The sequence below is a fragment of the Prionailurus bengalensis genome, chromosome A2, assembly GCF_016509475.1.
Source record: "Prionailurus bengalensis isolate Pbe53 chromosome A2, Fcat_Pben_1.1_paternal_pri, whole genome shotgun sequence".
Classification (NCBI taxonomy): Eukaryota; Metazoa; Chordata; class Mammalia; order Carnivora; family Felidae; genus Prionailurus; species Prionailurus bengalensis.
In genome coordinates, this window is record NC_057348.1 from 146,997,756 (window position 1) to 147,011,001 (window position 13,246).

Below are 13,246 nucleotides of genomic sequence, written 5' to 3' on the forward strand. Positions count from 1 at the left end.
ATTTATGGCCCCAGCATCACATGGCCTTCCTCCCTGTGTGTCTGGCCTTTTATAAGGACACTAGTCGTGGATTTAGGGCTCACCCGAATCTAGTATGACCTATCCAGTATGATCTTAACTTGATTATATCTGCAGAGACCCTGTTTCCAAATCAAGTCACATTGGCTGACACCAAGTACTGGGGATTAGGGTTTGAACACATCTTTTGGGGAGCATGCTGTTCAACCTCCTAATCTGCTCCTCCACCCAACTTATTTCGCTATAGAAACCAGGGTTCTTAGTTTCAAACACTGAAAATCAACTCTGTCTGGGGCGCCTGGGTGGCTCAGTCGGTTAAGCATCCGACTTCAGCTCAGGTCATGATCTCATGCTTTGTGAGTTCGAGCCCTGCGTCAGGCTCTGTGCTGACAGCTCAGAGCCTGGAGGCTCCGTTGGATTCTGTGTCTATCTGCTTCCCCCCTCCCTCCACCCTCCCTCTCTCAGCCCCCCTCCCCCACTCGTGCTCTGTCTCTGTCTCAAAAACAAATAAACATTAAAAAAAAATTTTTTTAAGTCAACTCTGTCTGCATTAAACAGAAAGCGGAGCCCTGTGGGCATCTCAGTTGTGCAGCGGTTTTCCCTGGTCTCCTTTGCAAATTGGTTCTGTGGCCTAGCGCCCCCATCACCATCCTCACCACCCACGATCACATGCCGAGGCCTGGGAGGGGTCGCTGCCAAGGTTTCCACCAGCCCACAAACGACAGCAAGGAAGCCACCCCCCATCGCGGCTTACTCGTAGCCACCCACGACTATTACCGCCACCGCCTGGGTTCCACTTCCAGTAACAGCTCCTGCGGAAGTGCAGAATATCCTGGGGAAGCCATCCTTCACCACCCTGGTCCCCCGAGGCCTACCCAGGTCACTGGTGGGCAAGCTTCTTTGTCGGGAAGTCCGCTCTCCCGTTCATGGCTACGGCGTTAGACTCCGCAGGCTTGGAACCTCCCCAGGCCTCCAACACCACAATCACCTGCGACTTGGCTCTGGAAGTCACGAGAAAGCAGCCTGGCGGCCAGCCTGGCAAAGCCGACACCCCGCCCCAGTCCTGAGTGGCCACCACCAGCCACCAGGCTTCAAGAGGCACTAGGCTCCCCGGGGTCCCTTTCCTCCCCTCCCCGTAGACTAGGCAGGCTGCAGCAGGCAGAAGCAGTGGGGTCTTTAACATCAAAACTGCAAACACCAAAAAGGAAGCTGAGAGAACCCCACCCTCTACTATCCAAGCCACATGCAAGCCTTCCTGACACCCCCAGGAAGGTGTGCCTCCCACCAAGTGGAAAATAAACTCCAAGATAATCCCTTAGCTAACAAAATCACTTAAGATGGCTAACGAACCAGGCTTAGGTCAGAAACCATACCTAGAACCTTTCTCCTGAACTTGTCTGAGAAGACATCATTTCTACCACCAAACATGGGTTAATTCAGTACACGCATCAATGACATTACTACTAGATACTGGATTTCTTTCTCTCTCCCTCTCCCTCCCTCCCTTTTTTCTCTCTCTCCCTATTTTACTTTCTTTTTTCTTTCTCCCTCTCTCTCCCTCCCTCCCTTCCTTCCTTTCTTGATTTCATTTCTGAAAGATCTAGGTCTTAGGGATGCTGTCAGGATGAATGTCGGGAGGCACCACAGGTATTCTGAGTCCCAACCATATTCCTCCAGCAGCATGTAGGATTCATAGTAAGAGGAGAAAATCTTGTTAATAATGCTCCACTTACTTTGCCTTAGAGTGAGTTCCTTGGTGAAGCCCTTTGCTCTGTGGAATATCATGATGGCGAATGGGGTTGCCAACAGAACATGGCAGGTGGGAAAATACATTCAGATCCAGAATGTGTCCTTTTCGGGGTGCCTGGGTGGCGCAGTCGGTTAAGCGTCTGACTTCAGCCAGGTCACGATCTCGCGGTCCGGGAGTTCGAGCCCCGCGTCAGGCTCTGGGCTGATGGCTCAGAGCCTGGAGCCTGTTTCAGATTCTGTGTCTCCCTCTCTCTCTGCCCCTCCCCCGTTCATGCGCTGTCTCTCTCTGTCCCAAAAATAAATAAACGTTGAAAAAAAAAAAAAAAAGAATGTGTCCTTTTCAGCCTCCCTGCATCATGGCCACTTGTTCATGAGCCCACAGAGCAATCAAGTAGGTGGATGGAGAAAGAAGCTGAGGCATAACGAGTATCTCACTCATCTGATGATCCCAAGTGAGATTTAAATCCTTGCACTCCAGATCTATCCCAAGAGGTCTATCCACACGCCTCTTCCATACACTTCCTTGCACTGATTCTCTATTCTTGTTCCTTCTAAGTCCTTATCTATCATTAGCTATTGCCTGTGAATCTGGTCAGATCCTCACCTCAGTATAGCTTGCCTTCAAAAAAACAAATAACATGGGAATGCAAACTGGTGCAGCCATTCTGGAAAACAGTGTGGAGGTTCCTCAAAAAATTAAAAATAGATCTACCCTATGACCCAGCAATAGCACTGCTAGGAATTTACCCAAGGGATACAGGAGTGCTGATGCACAGAAGCCCTTGAACCCCAGTGTTCATAGCAGCACTTTCAACAATAGCCAAATTATGGAAAGAGCCTAAATGTCCATCAACTGATGAATGGATAAAGAAATTGTGGTTTATATACACAATGGAATACTACGTGGCAACGAGAAAGAATGAAATATGGCCTTTTGTAGCAACGTGGACGGAACTGGAGAGTGTTATGCTAAGTGAAATAGGTCAGGCAGAGAAAGACAGATACCATATGTTTTCACTCTTATGTGGATCCTGAGAAACTTAACAGAAGACCGTGGGGGAGGTGAAGGGGAAAAAAAGTTAGAGAGGGAGGGAGCCAAACTGTAAGAGACTCTTAAAAACTGAGAATAAATTGAGGGCTGATGGGGGGTGGGAGGGAGGGGAGGGTGGGTGATGGGTATTGAGGAGGGCACCTGTTGGGAGGAACACTGGGTGTTGTATGGAAACCAATTTGACAATAAATTTCATATTAAAAACAAAAAACAACAAAAAAAACCTGACTATGAAATGTACTATTCAAAGTGCTACCCATTGGAAGAACTTTCTTTCCTTCCTTACTATGCTTCACTGTCTCCCCTAAACAGGGCTATTATCCCACAGCAGTCCACTCTTGCCTGGCTCCATCATATTACATACATAAACATAATTTGGCTTTATTCACACTTGTCAGACAACTGATCACAGGGAACTATACTCTTTGGGCCTTTTGGGGATGAATTGAGGGAAAGGCTGGCAATATGGCAGGAACAGACATGCTAGAGTGTGAGCCACATTGCAATTTACAATGCATTTAGGACCCGCTCAGATCTGGTACTGTATACATTCTGCAATTTGATCATGGAAAGGTGCAAAAAAAAAAAAAAAAAAATAGGAGGAATGAAATAAAGATAAAAGCAGAAATCAATGAAATGGAAAACAAAAGAATAGCAAATATCAGAGAAACAGATTTTTTAATATAGGAATTTAAGAAAATTTTATTACTCATTTTTTAAGCTTATTTATTTATTTTGGGTGAGAGAAAGCGCGAGTGGAGAAGCAGAGAGAGAGAGAGAGAGAGAGAGAGAGAGAGAATCCTAAGCAGGCTCCTTGCTGTTAATGCAAAACCCAACATGGGCCTCAATCTCAAAAACCATGAGATCATGACCTGAGTCAAAATCAAGAGTTGGACTCTTAACTGACTGAGCCACCCATGAACCCCATTATTACTCACTTTTTAAAAAGTAATCTCTACACCCAACATGGGGCTTGAACTCATGATCCCGCGACCTAGAGTTGAATGCTCTACCAACCAAACCAGCCAGATGCCCCAAAACAAATTTTCTTTAAAAACTGAGGGATGCTTGGTTGGCTCAGTTGGTTAAGCATGTGACTCTTGATTTTGGCTCAGGTCATGTTCTCACGGTTGTGGAATCAAGCCCCGCATCGGGCTCCACGCTGAGCATGGATGGAGCCTGCTGGGGATTCTCTCTCTGCCCCTTTCCCTGTTCGCTTGCTCTCTCTCTCTCTCTCAAAACTTAAAATATTTTTTTAAAACCTCTTAGGTGAGGTTGACCAAAGGAAAACATAACCCAGAATGCATAAATACAAAATATGAGGCATAAAAATAACATACTTATAGTATAGGCTAGTATGAGTGCTGATAAATCTGAAGCAGATTAGATGGACAAATTTTTAAGAAAATACAACTTACCAGAATGACTCAAGAAGAAATAGAAATAAGTTATCCTATATGCTTAAAGAAAGTGAATTAGTAGGTAACACTTTCTCATACAGAAAATCTAAGCCTGGATTCAAGGATCAAATAATTCCAGCCTTGTACACGAACTTCTCTACAGCATAGTCTGCCTGCCTTAATATGCGTGTCTGTTAAAAGAACTAGCTCAGGGGCACCTGGGTGGCTCAGTCGGTTAAGCGTCCGACTTCGGCTCAGGTCATGATCTCACAGTCCGTGGGTTTGAGCCCCGCGTGGGGCTCTGTGCTGACAGCTCAGAGCCTAGAGCCTGTTTCAGATTCTGTGTCTCCCTCTTTCTCTGACCCTCCCCTGTTCATGCTCTCTCTGTGTCAAAAATAAATAAACGTTAAAAAAAAATTAAAAGAACTAGCTCATACACAGTTGTCAATCAACAAAACACGAAAAGTACAAACCAAAGAAAACGGCGGATAAATTTGGCTTTATCAAAATTAAGAATCTGCGTGCCTCCAAAGAACCACAGGACTTCCAGTTTTAAACCAACGAGAACAGAGCCCGAAAGAACATTGCTCCCATCCTTAGAACAAGAAAAAAGCTTAAGAAACAAAATTAATGACTTTTCTTGAATCACTGGAGAACTGAGGTCATGGGTCAACAAGTCTCTTGAAAAGTGGAGACACAACTGCAGGAGAAATGAGACCCACGCGTTTGTTTGCCTGGGACACAGTTTGGTAAGATTAATGAATCATGAAGGGCTGAGTATGGGCTAGTGTGAACATGTGAAGCCCCGGGAGCTGCAGACACGGTTCCCACCCTGTGGAGGCTTTCTCGCCCTGGTAATCCCACCAGGGCTTCATGAGGAGGGCTGGGGAGAACCTTGAGAAGAAAGTTCCCCGGTGGGACTGGCTAGGGGAAGAAAACAGTAGTCACTGCTGAAACTCCATGAAACCCACACCCCCTATGGGAAAAAAAAAATCCCTACTTTCCGTGAGAGTCAACAAAACCTATAGCCTGAGGACACGACATGGGTGGAAACTCACCAAAGCTGGGGATAGAAAATGATAGCAATGAAACCCTGCCCAGATTCAGCTCTCCCATTTCTTCTAGGAATCAAAAGCCTAAACTACTGGAGAAAGGCAAAACATTATAGCCTGGAGGCACTGGTGGAAAGCCATTGCAGCTGGGAAAGGGAACAGGAAAACTAAAAAAAGCTCTTTAGCCCTAGGGAGGGCAAGGATACGTGAGAAGTCCAGAGTAACTTCTAGAAAAGAAGGAGAACGCCAAGGAAGGCCACACCCTCCAGCCCCAGGTTCCAGCACCTATGGAAGAATCCCGTTTAATCAAAACATCAGAGAATGGCCTTCTCCCTGCCAGTAACCCAAAGTGCTAGCTGATGTGGGAAACAAAGGCAGAAGGAAATGGCAGATAAAATTAAATTTCCTTATAACCTGCAGCCCACTGGCAGATGCTTGGGGCAGGCGGAGGAAAACGTTGCTTCTCAGGAACTACTTAACCCTACAGTCTTAACGCTAATGCTTTGCTAGAGGGAAAAACAACCTTAGCCAGACAACTGCTAGGCCTCCAGCTTCCTCTGAGTCTTCTTTAGCATTCGAGGAGACTTCCAGGATTTTACCTCCCCCAACCCCCAGAGTATACCACCAGGGTCTCATGGCCCCTGGGCAGTTCTTCCTGCCCGCGGGTCCTGTCTTCCAGCTTTGATAAAATCTACCTCCTTGCACCAAAGACATTTTCAAGAATTCTTTGTTGATCGTCAACTCCGGACCCCACACACTCCACTATCACCCCCAAAAACCCTCATCACTACCAATAGCAAGTGTGAAGTACAAGTGAGTGGAATACAGCTGGCGGAAACTGGGAAAGATGCTCTGCAGAGCAGCAGAAAGGGAAGATCCACAGCCAAACAGGGAGACACAGGGATGTGCAGCCCGTGGTGCGACAGTTTTGTTTTTGTTTTACGTTTATTTATTTTTGAGAGACAGAAAGACAGAGCATAAGTGAGGGAGGGGCAGAGAGAGAGGGAGACACAGAATCCGAAGCAGGCTCCAGGCTCTGAGCGGTCAGCTAGAGCCAGATGCGGGGCTTGAACCCACGAACCGCAAGATCATGACCTGAGCTGAAGTCGGACAGAGGCTTAACTGACTGAGCCACCCAGGCGCCCCGCAACAGGTTTTAAACGAAGCCCAACTCTTGACTGCATGAACACAAAACCCTCACACTGAAGACACAGCAGAGGAGAAAGCCAGGTGCTGGGCAACCAGCAAGCTACTGTCTCTGGGGACTTGCCCGCTCTGAACATCCCACATAAATGGAATCCTACAACGAATGGTCTCTCGTGACTGGCTATTTCCACTCCGTGTAACGTTTTTCAGCTTCACCCCAGTCATAGCATGTGTCTGCTCTTTATTTCTTTTCATTGCTGAATAATACTCCAGTGTATGGATATACCACATTTTGTCTATCCTTTTGTCAGATAATGAACACGTGGGTTGTTTCAACTTTTGGCTATTTGAATAATGCAGCTATGAGCCTTCATGTACAAGTTTCCGTGTAGACGTATGTTTTCATTTCTCTTGCATATATACTGAGGAGTGGAATTTCTGGATCATATGGTAACTCTAGATTTAGCGGTTTGAGGAACTGCCAAATGGCTTTCAAAAATGACTGCACCGTATTACACGCCCACAAGCAGTGTGTGTGTAAGGATTCAATTTCTCCACCTCCTCACCAGCAACTGTTACCACCTTTTTATTACAGCCATTTTACTCGGCATGAAGTGGTTTTAATTTGTATTTCCCTAATGACTAATCAAACCCGGCAATATATAAAAAAGATAATATATCATGATTAAGCGAGGTTCATCTCATGGCTAATTCAGTACTTGAAAAATCAATGCAATTCACCATATTAACAACAAAATGAAAAACCATATGATCATCTCAATATATGCAGAAAAAATCATTTGACAAAATTCATCATTTATGATTAAAAAAAAAACTTGGGCACTTGGCTGGCTCAGTCAGTGGAGCATGGGACTCTTGATCACGGGGTTGTGTCAGCCCCACATGGGGTGTAGAGATTACTTAAAAATAATGCCTTGAAGAAAAAAAAAAACAGCGCTGAGCAAACTAGGAATAGGAGGGAATTCTCCTAACCTAATAAATGATATCTCTGAATTAAGCCAACAGCTAACATACCTAATGTGGAGAGACTGAATGTTTTGCTTTTAAATCTGGGAATAGGGCAAGGATGTCCTCTCTCCCCACTCCTATTTAACATTGTACAGGAAGTCCTAGCAGTTCAGTAAGAAGGGAAAAACATCTAAATAACTTAAACTCAACAATAAAAAGATAACTCAATCTTTTTTTAATGGGCAAAAGATCTACAAGGAAAAAATCACCGAAGAAGAGATACAGATGGCCAATAAGCATATGAAACGATCTTCAGTGTCATTAGGCAAATGCAAATTAGAGCTACACTGCAATGCCATTACACATCTATTACATGGCTAAAAACAATCTGACAATATCAAGTTAAACAGGAACTCTCACACATTGCTAGCGGGAATGCAAACTTTGGAAAACAGTTTTGCAGTTTCTTTTAGGTTGACATACAATTACCATATGACCCAGCAGTTACATTCTTAGTATTTACCCAAAAGGACTGAAAACTCGTGGTGACACAGAAATCTAAATGCTAATGTTTACCACCGATTCATAATCATTGAAAACTGGAAACAACCAAGATATCTTTCAACAAATGAATGGAAAAACAAACTGTCACACATCCATACAACGACTACTTAAGAATAAAAAAGGGGGGGCGCCTGGGTGGCTCAGTCGGTTAAGTGTCCGACTTCAGCTCAGGTCACGATCTCACTGTCCGTGAGTGCGAGCCCCGCATCGGGCTCTGGGCTGATGGCTCGGAGCCTGGAGCCTGCTTCCGATTCTGTGTCTCCCTCTCTCTCTGTCCCTCCCCTGTTCATGCTCTGTCTCTCTCTCTGTCTCAAAAATAAATAAACGTTAAAAAAAAAATTTTTTTTAATAAAAAAAATTTTAAAAAAAAGAATAAAAAAGGAACTATTGATTCACATTACATGGGTGAATCTGAAAGATATTTTAAGCAAAAGAAGCCAAAAGGCTACAAGTGTCTGAGGTCATTTATATGATATTATGGAAAAGGCAAAACGGTAGGAATAGAAAACGGGTCAGTGTTTGAGGGAAGGGAGAAGAACTGACTTAGTACAATGGAACCTTTTTTTTTTTTTTTTTTTAAGATTTTATTTTTTTTTTTAATTTTTTTTTTAAGTTTATTTATTTTTGAGACAGAGAGAGACAGAGCATGAACGGGGGAGGGTCAGAGAGAGAGGGAGACACAGAATCAGAAGCAGGCTCCAGGCTCTGAGCTATCAGCACAGAGCCCGATGCGGGGCTCGAACTCACAAACTGCGAGATCATGACCTGAGCTGAAGTCGGACGCCTAACCGACTGAGCCACCCAGGCGCCCCAAGATTTTATTTTTTAAGTAATCTCTGCACCCAACGGGGAAGCTCGAACTCACATGCTTTACCGACTGAGCCAACCAGGCACCCCGGAACTGCTTGCTCTCTATAGTACTGGGGTGATGGATATAAGACTGCATTTGCTGAAACTCACAGAATTGAATACCCAAAGAATTAACTTGGTGCAAATTTAGAAGAAGAAAAAAAAATCAAAAAATCCTAGGATGCATGGAGACTATGAAAATAAACTTAACGATGTTACAAATGTATAACATAACCTCCCTGGAGAGATGGGAGAAAACAGCTAACCAAAGTGAAAATAGTTCACTGACTGGGTACTGTAAAGCTAAAGACAAAAAGAATATACACAAACCGTGTACTCTAAGGGGTAAATTTGTTCCTCACAAGAGTACGGGTTGTTGGGGTACCTGGGTGGCTCAGTCGGTTAAGCATCCGACTCTTGATCTCAGCTCAGGTCTTGCTCTCAGGGTCATGAGTTCAAGCCCCACGCTGGGCTCTGCACTGAGCATGGAGCCTACTTTAAAAAAAAAAAAAAAAAGAAAGAAAGCAAAAGAGTGTGGGTCGTCAATTAAAAATCTAGTTTGTATGTATACTAGAGTTGGTATATAAGTAAATAAATGATGAATAAATAACAGGAGCCAAGTTTCTCCACGTCAGAGAAGGAAGTTATAAGTAAGGCAGGTAGGGGAGAAGCTGTATGAACCCTATGATGTTTGATTAGTGACAGATGTCAGTATGAATGCATGATTTAACACGCACATACAAAGAAACAATCCAGATGTGTGCACACACAAGTGGGTAAACAAATGTGTATTTCTTAGCTCTGTCCACTGAGAGGGTCTAGAAGCAGCCACACGCCAGCACTATCAAGTATACACAGGGGCCCCTGGGTGGCTCAGGTGGTTATATGTCCGACCTCGGCTCAGATCATGACCTCGCGGCTCGTGAGTTCGAGCCCCGTGTCAGGCTCTGTGCTGACAGCTCGGAGCCTGGAGCCTGCTTCAGATTCCATGTCTCCCTCTCTCTCTGTTCCTCCCCCACTCACGCTCTGTCTCCCTCTCTAAAATAAATAAAACAATAAAAAAAGTAGTGGCCTTAAGTATACCCAACCATTCTCCAAAATCAGGAACCAGGGCTCCTTGGAGAAATGGCTGGATTCCAGTGCTGATGTAGGGAAAATGCAGGATGAGGCTGGGACGTGTCAGAAAGTAAGGAAGTGCTTAAAAAAAAAAAAAAAAAGTGGGCCAAGTCCAAAAGACCTAGGGAGCAATCTGAAGGAGCCCCCAGTGGCCATACCTGCAGCGATTTGAGCCCCAGAGAGTCCTTGCACGTAAAGGAAAATGGGCAGAAGGAACAAAATCGTTTACAGGATTCCAACAATTTGTAGATGCCCTTCCTGCCTCCAGAAGGAAGTATATTCCCCCACCCTCATCCCCATCAGAGGGTGTGCTGGTCCCAGGGGCTCTTTTTCTTTCTTTTTTTTTTTTTTAATTGAGAGAGACTGCGTACTTGTGCAAATGGGGGAAGGGCAGAGGGAGACAGAGGAATCCCAAGCAGGCTCCGTGTACTGCGTGGAGCCAGAGGTGGGGCTGGATCCCACAACCCTGGGATCAGGACCTGACACGAAATCAAGAGTCCAAAGTTCAACGGACTGAGCCACCCAGGCGCCCCTTAAGGGCTCTCTTCCAGCAGAGAACGGAAAGGGAAAACTAGTAGCAACTTTAAGGTGGAGAACTCTGGGGGGCGCCTGGGCGGCCCAGTCAGTTAAGCATCTGACTTCGACTTAAGTCATGATCTGAGGGTTCCTGGATTTGAGCCCCACGTGGGGCTCAGTGCTGACAGGTCAGAACCTGGAGCCTGCTTCAGATTTGTGTCTCCCTCTCCCTCTGCTCCCCCCACCTCTCAAAAATAATTAAACATTCAAAAATTATTAAAAAAAAAAAAAGTGGAGAACTCTGGTAGACACATCGTCTTAACCAAATGATCAACGTTAACATCACCGATGGTAAGTAGTGACCGGTCATCTTGTCCCCTGGTAAGATGTCATGAGAAGGGTACTTCAGCTCTGCCCTCCTCTTTCTAAACATGCATAACCCCTCAGATGGTAACTACGCTTATCACTGTAAGCATTTCCTAATGTGTATTAGTTGTTGAATCACTACGTTGTTCACCTAGAACTAATACACGATTGTATTAGTATACTTCAATACTTGAATTTAAAAAAAAATTAATAAATAATATATATCCCCAGTCTAATCACGGGAAAAATTTAAGAACATCAGACACATCCAAATTGAAGGCCATTCTACAGATATCTGGCTAGTACTCTTAAAAACCAGCAAGATTATAAACAATAAGGGAAGACTGAAAAACTGTCACAGATTGGGAGAGACTACTCAGACGTGGTGACTGAATGCAATATATTCTGGAACAAAAAAGACCATGAGTGGAAATAATGGTAAAACAGGAATAAAGTCTGTAGTTTAGTTGTGTTGTGCCAGTGGTAATTTCTCAGTTGTGATAAATGTACCACAATTATGTAGGACGATAATATTAGGCCAACGCTGAAGGAAAGGGATATAAAACTCTCCGTATCCTCTTTGCAACTTTTCGGCAAATCTAAAATTGTTTAAAAAGAAAAAAGTTTAAAAAAAAAGAAACCAAAAGGAAAATGAAAACGAATCAGAAAACACTTGTAACATTGTCTCCCTCTCTCTGTGACCCTCCCCTGTTCATGCTGTCTCAAAAATAAACATTAAAAAAATTTATTTTTTTAATTAAAAAAAAAAAAAAGACATCTTTTAGTTGTACCACTAGGCATTTATCCTAGGGAGCCATGTATGAATCAGGATGCATTCATAAGAATGACCCTAATGGGGGCGCCCGGGTGGCCCAGTCGGTTGGGTGTCCAACTCAACTTCGGCTCAGGTCATGGTAGAGCTCTTTGCTAACAGCACAGAACCTGCCTGGGATTCTCTCTCTCTCCCTCTCTCTCTGCCCCTCCCCTGCTTGCTCTCTCTCTCTCAAAATAAAAATTAAAAAATAAACTGAAAAAATGCCCCTAACAATGGGGCGCCTGGGTGGCTCAGTTGGTTGAGTGTCCGACTTCGGCTCAGGTCATGATCTCAGTTTGTGAGTTAGAGCCCCACGTCAGGCTCTGTGCTGACAGCTCGGAGCCTGGAGCCTGCTTCGGATTCTGTGTCTCCCTCTCTCTCTGCCCCTCCCCCGCTCATGCTCTGTCTCTCTCTCAAAAATGAGTAAATGTTAAAAAAAAAAAAAAATTTAGGGGTGCCTGGGTGGATCAGTCGGTTGAGCATCTGATCTCATGGTTTGTGAGTTCAAGCCCCACATCAAGTTCTGTGTTGACAGCGCTGAGCCTGCATTCGATTCTGCCTCCCTCTCTGCCTCTCCCCAGCTCATGTGTGCGCGCGCGTGCGCTCTCTCAAATGAATAAACAAACACCAAAAAAAAGAAAGCTCCTTTTGTTTTGCTTCCTCTCTACTGTCCCTTTGAATCCTTAAGATACGGAAGGGGATATAAGCGTGTGAATCCCAAGTGCCCCCCCCCGCCCCCCCGCAGACCTGACCTTCGTTAGAAGGTCGGACACTTCTGCCTTGGAAATGGAAAAAAGATGGGCACAGACCTAAGTGCGTCTGTAATTTTGGTGGCAGAAAGGTAAGTGTTCTCAATCAAGTCATGCTGTTACAGATGAAGTTCGTGGAAGGAAAAAGTACGCAACGCTCGTTTTGGAAAGGGGAAAAGACAGCCTACTAGAAAAGGGTTCTCCAACTTCAATGAGCATCAGAATCACTTGGAGGACTTGTTAAAACCCTAAGTGCAGAACCCAGCCCCAGACTTTGATTCAGCAGGTCTGGGATAGAGCACGAGAATTTACATTTCTAACCAGTTCTGGGGATTCTGCCGCTGCTGGTCAGAGCGTCTGCACCTTGAGAAATAAAGAACGAATGCCAAGTAGTAGTTGGTGCCAAACCGAGGCCTGGAATCACACATTTTAAATTAATCCCATCAGCCAGTGCGTGACTTTGCCCCAGGAGTGTTCCAGTCCTTAGGTGTGGGCACGCAAAAAATGGAGGCGGGGTCCATCCGGGAATGGGGTTTGCTAGGTGAGCACAGGGACGGGAAAGGGTGCAAGGGACTTGATATTTGTGAGGTCGGGCTATGATGGTGAATGGCGAAGGACAGGAGGGTTATCCTTATGGACAGATGGGGGCCCACGAGGAGGGGGTGGGTCACTAGGACGGGCTGTCTAGGTTCGAGCATTACGTATAGGTACGGGTTCAAGTACGGGTGTACTTGAGCAAATGAACTGGACGGCAGAGGAAGAGCAATCAAAGAACGCAATGCTTAGATCTCAGAGGAGGTAGTTTGTGGCGGCGATAAGGTACAGGGTGTGAGACAGCAGAGATGGGAGACCGTCAAGAAAGTGGGAGGCCACGGTATCTCGCTGTT

General features: G+C 45.0%; 1 protein-coding gene and 1 pseudogene across 1 annotated transcript in view; one reads left to right on the forward strand and one right to left on the reverse strand.

The window, feature by feature from the left end:
* The window catches only part of PODXL (podocalyxin like), a 53,670-nt gene that overhangs the window by 18,453 nt on the left and 21,971 nt on the right, over window positions 1–13,246 (reverse strand). The gene's annotated exons all lie outside the window — the stretch shown is intronic.
* Window positions 680–1,509, forward strand: LOC122488755 (annotated as a pseudogene).